We start from the raw sequence: 8516 nt of genomic DNA, 5'->3' as shown, positions 1-8516 counted from the left end.
CTCTCCCTGGGAGATGGGGCTGGACAGCCTCTGACACCCTACGCCACCTCTCTCAGGGTTTATCATCTGAGTCAAGGGACCGTGGAACCTTGCAACACTCAACAGGGAAAGAAGCAGCAAAGTATTCCTCTGCTCTCTGCCCGTGGCAGAGCCTGCTCATGCTCTGAGGGATCCTGCTCATGCCCTCAGGATCCCTCTGCCCTCCTCTCCATGCCCCCCTGTATCATGCCTCCAAGAGGGAGTCAGGGTGGGCTGTCACCCTCTTTCCTCAGGATACCTGGGGATGGGTAGTGCTTGCTTGCTTCCCCACAGCTGACCATCTCAGTCCTGAGCACACCCGGTGGGCCCTGAACACACACATGCAAAGGCCACATGCATTCCTGGAAAGCCCAGGGTGGGAGGGCGTTGATCTGGAAGGCAAGATACTGGGCAGGGTACCCACATCAGAATGCCTGGGTTTGGGGCCAAATCGTGGGCAAACTGAAACACCGGCAGCCCATGTCAGAGCAGCAGTTCGAGACCTGCCCGCATGGCTGCTGATCCAGTTCCCTACTAACACTCCCAGGAAAACAGCAGGAGATGCTCAAGAGCTTGGGCCCCTGTACCCATGTGGGACACCTGGACAGAGCTCCAGGCTTCTGGCATGCCAAACCCATCTGTTGCAACCACTAAAGGAAATCGCTGGCTCTGTGTCTGTGCGTCTCTCTCTTTCTCTGTAACTCTGCCTTCCAAATAAATACGTATTAAGAAAAAAAAAAAGGTCAACGTTTTCTGGAAGTGCTGGGCATTTTCCCCAAGTTTGGCACATCCCAGACTTGGCATACAACAGGGACCCAAGGTACTGAAGATGAGGCCTGGGCCTAGGGTGCCCCCTGGTGGCACTTTGGTGATACTGTATTCACATGCAGGAAATCTTTTTAAACCATGTATCTCAAAGTTTGTGGAAAATGGAATTTAAAAAATGAGTTTGTTTAGATGCAAAAAAGAATTTTTAAGTCCAGATAGAGTTTTTTTCATAAAATGAACATGTATGAACTTCTTGAAGATGGCTGTATGCTTTAGGTAATATTTGTTCCTTGAATTTTATTTCTATTTATTTGAGTATTTTTTTTTAAGATTTATTTTATTTTTTATTGGAAAGTCAGATATTCAGAGAGGAGAATTTTAGATTCACTGCTCGCCAAAATGTTAGACTCACTGACCATCAGGGAAAGAATAATTCAGCCAAATATACGAAAAGAATTTAGATGGCCTTTATTTCAGGACCCACGGCCACGGGCTTCCCTTCCCCAAGCAGCAGGAAGATGTGAAGCAGTGAGCTACAGAGGAGGAAGAGCGCGGAAGAGACGGGGAAGGGGCCCTTTTAAACTCTCCTTGACACGGAAGCCCAGACGGGGGTCGCCTCGGCCCTTATTGGTGGGGGGATATGGGTCTGTGCCTCTCATTGGTGCAACGGTGGTCTCACCGCCTGAGGGGCCTGTCAGAATTCTGCCATCCATTCCGGCTCTGGTTGGAGGCAACCTCTGCCCTTCTCCGGTTACTGTGGTAACCATCAGAGAAGAGACAGGAAGATCTTCCATCTGCTCATTCACTCCCTAGTCGGCCACCACAGCTGGAGCTGCGCCAATCTGAAGCCAGGAGCTAGGAGACTCTTCCAGGTCTCCCATGCAGGTGCCGCTTCCCAAGGTCTTGGGCTGTCATCTACTGCTTTCCCAGGCCACAAGCAGGAAGCTGGATGGGAAGCAGGGATGCTGGGATTAGAACCGGCGCCCATATGGTGTCCCAGTGTGTGCGAGGTGAGGACTTTTGCTGCTAGGTTACTACACTGGCCCTATCTTATGGGAAAGAGAGAGAGATCTGCCAACTGTTTTTTTTTTTTTTTCGCAAAATGTCTGGAACGACCTAGCTGGACCAGGCAGAAGCCAGGAGCTCACAGCATACATGGTGGTGGGGACCTAAGCATCTGAGCTCTTCCCTGTCCTCTCCCAGGTGCGCAACATCAGAAAGCTGGAATGAGGAGCAGCAGCATGTCCGCTGCGGAGTGTGGGCGTCACAGCAGATAGATTCCAGCCAGGAGTGGCCCTGGGGGCCCATGAGGAAAGTGGGGTCCTGGTGCCAGGCACAGGTGGGCAGGGGACGGGCAGAGCTGGAGCTGGGGCCAAGGCACCAAGAACCCAGTCCACACCCCAGGAGGGGCGGCATGATCCGTCTCTCTCCCAAACCCACCTGTGCTCCCAGCCATGTGGGGAGCACCTGGGAAGCTTCCCCCAGAATGTGTGTGTGTGTGTGTGGGGGGGTGAACAGGTGCCCCTGGGGGACTGAAGAGAAGCCAAAGGCTGCAGCCAGGAGGGGCCTGCCAGAAGGTCCTGGAGCCACAGGGGCCACAGCCGTGAGCCCCCCAGTCCAGCCTGGCGCCCCCTGGCTAAGAGTGGGGAGGGTTCTCCTTGTTCCCTCTATGTTCTTCACGCATTCTCTCTCCAGTTCCTTTCAGAGGCTTTGCCTCATTCTATCTGAACCAACAAACTCCCCTCGCTGTTGTTGCCGTGGTTCAGGGGAGCTCCCCGGGGTGTCCAGGTGTGCTAGGGGCAGCTGAAGTGACAGGTGCAGGAGGTGTGGAAAGACTGAATGGGGGAGGGGGTGGAAGGGCTTGAGGTGGAGGCTGAAAGACAGTCCCAGAGCTGCAGGAAGGAGGCGAGAACCCTTCTGCCAGAGAAGAGAGCGGGAGGCAGGGACCAGGGAGTGTGCCCAGGTGGAAGCCCTCCTGTGCAACAGCCTTGAGCACAGAGTGGCCCACTGATCCTTCTTGGTGACTCTCTAGTCCAGGCAAGAGCCATGGCCCCGAGTGGCTGCCTCTAAGCAGTCACTGGGCCTCCCATGAGTGGCTTCGGGCAGTCTCAGACGCCTTGCCCGCCAGGTGGAGCAGTTGTCTTCAAGTGGGCTGCTCATCTGTCGCTCCCCGCCAGACAGATGGGGCTGGGGCGTGCACCCAGAGGTGTTGAGCTAGCTGGTCTAGCCTGACTCCAGTGGGGTCGTTTGCGGTTGGTTTCAAAGCTGCTCAGGTGGTTCTAGTCTTCAGCCAGCGTGGTGTGTCACCGGCCACCTGAGAGCCGCACTCTGTGTCGTAGCTTGGGTGACAGACACCTGGGGTTGCCCAGGACTGCCCCAGGGTTGAGATGGCTAGAGTTTGATTTGGGGAGAAAGGAAAAAGAAGAGTTCTCTCTTGGAATTGCCTAGAGTGTGCGGCTTTGCTGTTTGGTCTCCCCTAGCTTGTCGGCAAGCTAATTGAGGGTTCTGCCACTTACCTGCCGTATATTGCCTGTTTCCAAAGTAAACATTTGACTAAAAGCTACCTTGAGTAGAACTCACCTTGTGTGAGATCTAACGATTAGGTACTGGGGCCCAGCTCAGTGGCTCACAGGTTAAGCCACCATCTGTGATATCAGCATCCCGCTACCCGAGTGCTGGTTTGATTCCTGGCTGCTCCACTTCTGATCCAGCTTCCTATTAATGCACCTAGCAAAGCAACAAAAGAAGAGTCCACCATGGCAGAGATGGATGAAGTCCCAGGCTCATGCTTTGATCTGGCTCAGTCTGGATTTGGTGGGCATTTGGGGAGTGAACCAGTAAATAGATATTCTCTCTGTCTCTGCAATTCTGTCTTTAAGCTCTCTCTCTCTCTCTTTCTCTCTCTCTCTCTCTCTCTCTCTCTCTCTCTCTTTTACTTGCTCCCCTCCTCTCTGCAACTCTTTCAAATAAATAAAATACTTTTCTTTCTTAAAAAAGTAATACATACTGGGCCCAACATAATAGTCTAACGGCTAAGGTCCTAGCCTTGCACACATCAGGATTCCATATGGGCGCCGGTTCTAATCCCAGCGGCCCCAGTTCCCATCCAGCTCCCTGCTTGTGGCCTGGGAAAGCAGTCGAGGACGGCCCAAGGCTTTGGGACCCTGCACCTGCATGGGAGACCGGGAAGAGGCTCCTGGCTTTGGATTTGCTCAGCTCCAGCCATTGCAGTCACTTGGAGGGTGAATTGGTGGACAAATCTTCCTCTCTGTTGCTCCTCCTTTCTGTATATCTGACTTTCCATGAAAAATAATATAAATCTTTATAAAAAAGGAATACATACTAAGCTTCTTTTTCTAGCCACTGTCCTCTAATCTTTCTATTTTGCTGGGTTGTTTTGTTTTGTTTTGTTTTGTTTGCTGATGAGTAAAGCCAAGAAAAATTAAGAGCAGGACTGCGTTCATTCAGTAAGTCTCTAGCCTCTGCCTGCTCCCTGTTCACTGGTTTCCAGTCCCCAGCCAGAGTGCATGCTCCCTGGCTGCAAGGCACATCTTAAATCTCAAAGCACATCCCTTCTGACTGCCCTGGGGGGACCAGAGAGGCTGGGAATCACCATCTCCCCTTTTGCGTGACCAGGCGCCAGGCATTCCAGGAAAGCAAGCTGGATCTGGCAGGGGAGCCTTGGACTCCTGAGGGAACCCTGTCCCTCAGGTTACAGGGCTGTGTTAAATACCCGTCCTGTGAAATTCACTTTTGCTTGTTGCCCGTTTGCATGCCCTCATCCTTTGTCTTACAGGGCAATCATCTCATCCGCACGCTAGCTGCTTCCTTCTTCAACCTTCAGCCAAGAACCAGGACGAACGAGATTCTCCCTCAGTTTGTAAGCAGTGCAAGTTGGAGGAGAGCTCTGGGGTGCTTTTAAATTCCATCCATCTTTTCCCAAAATGATAAAGCTAATGGCAATGACTTATTTGAAAGGCAGCATTAGAGAGAGAGAGAGGAGAGAGAGAATTCCCATTGCTTGTTCACTCCTCAAATGGCTGCAACAGCCAAAGCCAAGAGCCCTGTCTCTGACAGGGGTTCAAGTGCTTGACTTGGCCCATCTTCCAGGTGCCTTAGCAGGGAGCAGCCAGAACTCTAACCGGCAGCCCTGCGAGATGTCAGCATCGCAGGTGGCGACTTAGCCCAATGTTCCAGCATGCTGACTCCCACACTGGGACGCTCTCTACAGCTGCTGGGGAACATCCCAGAACTTCATGCTATTCCAGCAGCCACCACGGGGAGGCAGTCGTGACAAGCCAGTCTTTGGTGCTTTTGTTTGCCAGTCTTTGCTGCTTGTTTGCCTTCTGTTTCTCTGATTGTGTTGTATATATTTTGGGAGGCAAAGGTAGAGATCAAAGAAACACAGACAGATGCTCAGCTTCTACTCCCATATTCAGGCCTTACATGCCCACCAAGTCCCCTGGCTGGGTCCCAGAGCTGGGAGCTGGGAGCTGGGAACTCCACGCCCATGAACGGCAGGAAGCCAGATCAGCTGCTGCCTGCAGGGCGGGGGGTGGGGGGGGGTGGTTCACATTAGCTGGAAGCTGCAGCTGGAGCCGGGGCAGCAAGGTATTGCAATATGGGATGCAACATATTGACCACCACCCAGGGTTATTGACAAGGGCTTTTACTGATAAGAGTTACCAGGGATACCCAGAATCCGTTTACCTATGCTTAAGACATCAGTTAGCATGCCCACGTCACATATTGGGGTGCCTGTTTGAGACCCACCTTTACTCACAATTCCAAGTTCCAAGAACTTCAACGGTTGAGTTCTTGCCATATACATGGGAGACCTGGACGGAGTTCCTGGTTTCCAGATTTAGCATGGTCCAGCCCTGGCCACTGAGGGCAATTGGAGAGTGAACCATCCATCATATGGGAGCTCTCTGCCTCTCCAGCTGATGGAAGAAATGAACGTGAATTTTAAGTAACAATTGAACTCAGGCATAGTGTGTTGTAAGGGTTAGGTTCTGATATAAAGTCAGCCCCTTCTGAGTCCATTCCAGGACCACAATGCCCTTCACCTCAACTGAGACCGGCTGAGACAGAGAGGATCTGCAGCTTTCAGCAGCTGGCATGCCCCAGTCGGTTTTACCTTTCCTGGTGGCAGGGAAACACATGCGCTTGGAGGGGAGGGATGCACGGTGCCACACTGTGTCCTAAACCCTGCCCAGCTGGGCCGGGCCAGCATTCTCACAGCAAACTCTGCTGTGTTGGGGGAAACGGGACTGGCATCCCTGGGATGTGAGATTAGATTCTTTCCACTTCCTTCGAGAAGTCCCAGGAGGCTGCCTGCAGCCTCGGAGGGGCTGTGTCCCAGCCCTCGGCTGAAGGCCTGTGAACTCTCTTGTTCTCAAAGAGCAGCTGGGAGGGCTGACGGACTGCAGGCAGCCGCATTGCCCTCCGACACAGCTCTTCACAGACCTCTGAGCCGTGCTTGTTGATGTCCTGCTGCCTTCGCGCTTCCAACTTTGACTTAAGCTCTCCTCTCATCTCATTCTTACTTACTGAGCTATTCTCTGAAGCAAGACAAAGCCGGCTAGTGGGAAATGTCATGTGGTAATAGTTGAGCAACGGGATGCTCTCAGAAAACACGACACGAGAGGACCCAAATGTGATCTCACTTGCCGTGGCTCCTTGGCCATGACTGCAATAGAAATGCTATTGACAAGTGTTCAATCTTTCAGCAAATCTGTAACCTTGTTCCCATTTCTGGGGATGATGGAACCCTAGCAAACTATTCCAAATGGAAATTTCCACAAGAATGAACAGAATATTCCAGAAGTTACAGGCCTTTGAAGTGAGCACAATTCCCTAAGAAAATCTGCAAAAGCTAAGTAGACAGAGGCGTGGTAGTTACTCCTGATAGAGTCATTTGCAGTAACAAGTGCTGACTGACCACACCGATTTATTGATTTGGACACTCAGCTAAGTGACCAAGGTATAGGAAGTGCACTGACAGCAGGGAAGTCAGGGCTTAGGGTCGGAGGAGAGGTCTTGCCCTGGTACAGGGGACCACAGGAGCCTCCAGGGAAGAGGACTAAAGAGAGAGGTTGGAGACGTGGATTCTAGACTTGCCACCCTCTCAAAGATTTTTTTAAGATGTTTTTATTTCATCGAAAATCCTTACAGAGATTGGGAGAGACAGAAAGATCTTCCACCTACTGGTTCACTCCCCCAAGTGGCCACAATGACTGGAGCTGACCCCGTCTGAAGCCAGGAGCCAGGAGCTTCTTCTGGGTCTCCCATATGGGTGCAGAGTCCCAAGGGTCCACCCTTGACTGCTTTCCCATGCCACAAGTAGGGAGCTGGATGGGAAGTGGAGTAGTTGGGACATGAACCAGCACTTATATGGGATGCCACTCTTGGAGGTGGAAGATTATCTAGTTGAATCATTGTGCCAGTCCAAGGTTTGTTTTATTTTTATTAGAAAAGCAGATTTGGGCCCTGTGCGATAGCGCAGCGGTTAAAGTCCTCGCCTTGAATGTGCTGGAATCCCAAATGGGCACTGGTTCTAATCCCAATGGCCCTGCTTCCCATCCAGCTCCCTGCTTGTGACCTGGGAAAGCAGATGAGGATGGCCCAAAGCTTTGGGACCCCGCACCCACGTGGGAGACCCAGAAGAACCTCCTGGATTCTGGCTTCAGATTGGCTCAGCTTCAGCCATTGCAGCTGTTTGGGGAGTGAACCACCAGACAGAAGATCTTTCTCTCTGTCTCTCCTCCTCTCTGTATATCTGCCTTTCCAATAAAAATAAATAAATCTTAAAAAAAAAAAAAGAAAAGCAGATTCATAGAGCAGGAGGAGGGGGAGACACAGCGGGAGAGATCTTCCATCTTCTGATCTACTCCCCAAGTGGAGATGAGCTGAGGCAATCCAAATCTAGGAGCCAGGAGCTTCTTCCAGATCTCCCAAGCAGGTGCAAGGTCCCAAGCCTTGGGCCAATCCTCACTGCTTTCCTAGGTCATAAACATGGAGCTGCATCAGAAGTGGAGCAGCTGGGACACACACCGACGCCCATATGGAATGCCAGCATTGCAGGTGGAGGTCTAGCCTACCACAGACCACAGCACTGGCCCTTAGAATTGCCATCTTCTATGCACTAGGCAAGAAGATAGGAAACTGTAGATAGTTAAAGAATAGACTTGGTGGTCCAGAGAAAAGGAAACCGAGTGGGCCCTTCTTCCTCACAGGCTGTGAGGGCATGGGGACTGGGGCACTATGGGTTTTAAAAATGTTAAGAAGACCCAAGTCACCCTGAGGAGGAGATGGAGAAGGCAGAATACAGCAGGAGGGACAAGGATCAGCTTGGAGGAGCCACAAGAAAGCCAGCACATACTCTGTGACCCCCTCACATAATCAGGATTTGAGGGCAATTTCCAGCTGCACCTGCTGAGAAAGAGCTGCATTTATTAGATACTCTTTAAGCACTAATCCAAGTGTTGTATTGGGTACCCCCTCCTTGGACTAAAGTCACTCCAGATAAGCCTGCTCAGGATGGAACTGTCCTCTGTCACCTCTAAGGTGATGCTGCCAGCTGAAACAGGAGTAGCAGTGCAGTCATAACGACAGGAGGGATGCACCGAGTCACCTTAGAGACACACCGGGTGGTTTACGTCCCAGACCTGTCCTCCAGCGAGAAAATTGTGTCAGCACAGTTCCTGGCAGGCAAGATGGAGGTCTTC

Source organism: Ochotona princeps, chromosome 11, assembly GCF_030435755.1.
Source record: "Ochotona princeps isolate mOchPri1 chromosome 11, mOchPri1.hap1, whole genome shotgun sequence".
NCBI classification, from domain to species: Eukaryota; Metazoa; Chordata; class Mammalia; order Lagomorpha; family Ochotonidae; genus Ochotona; species Ochotona princeps.
Note: the sequence above shows the minus strand (reverse complement) of the source record.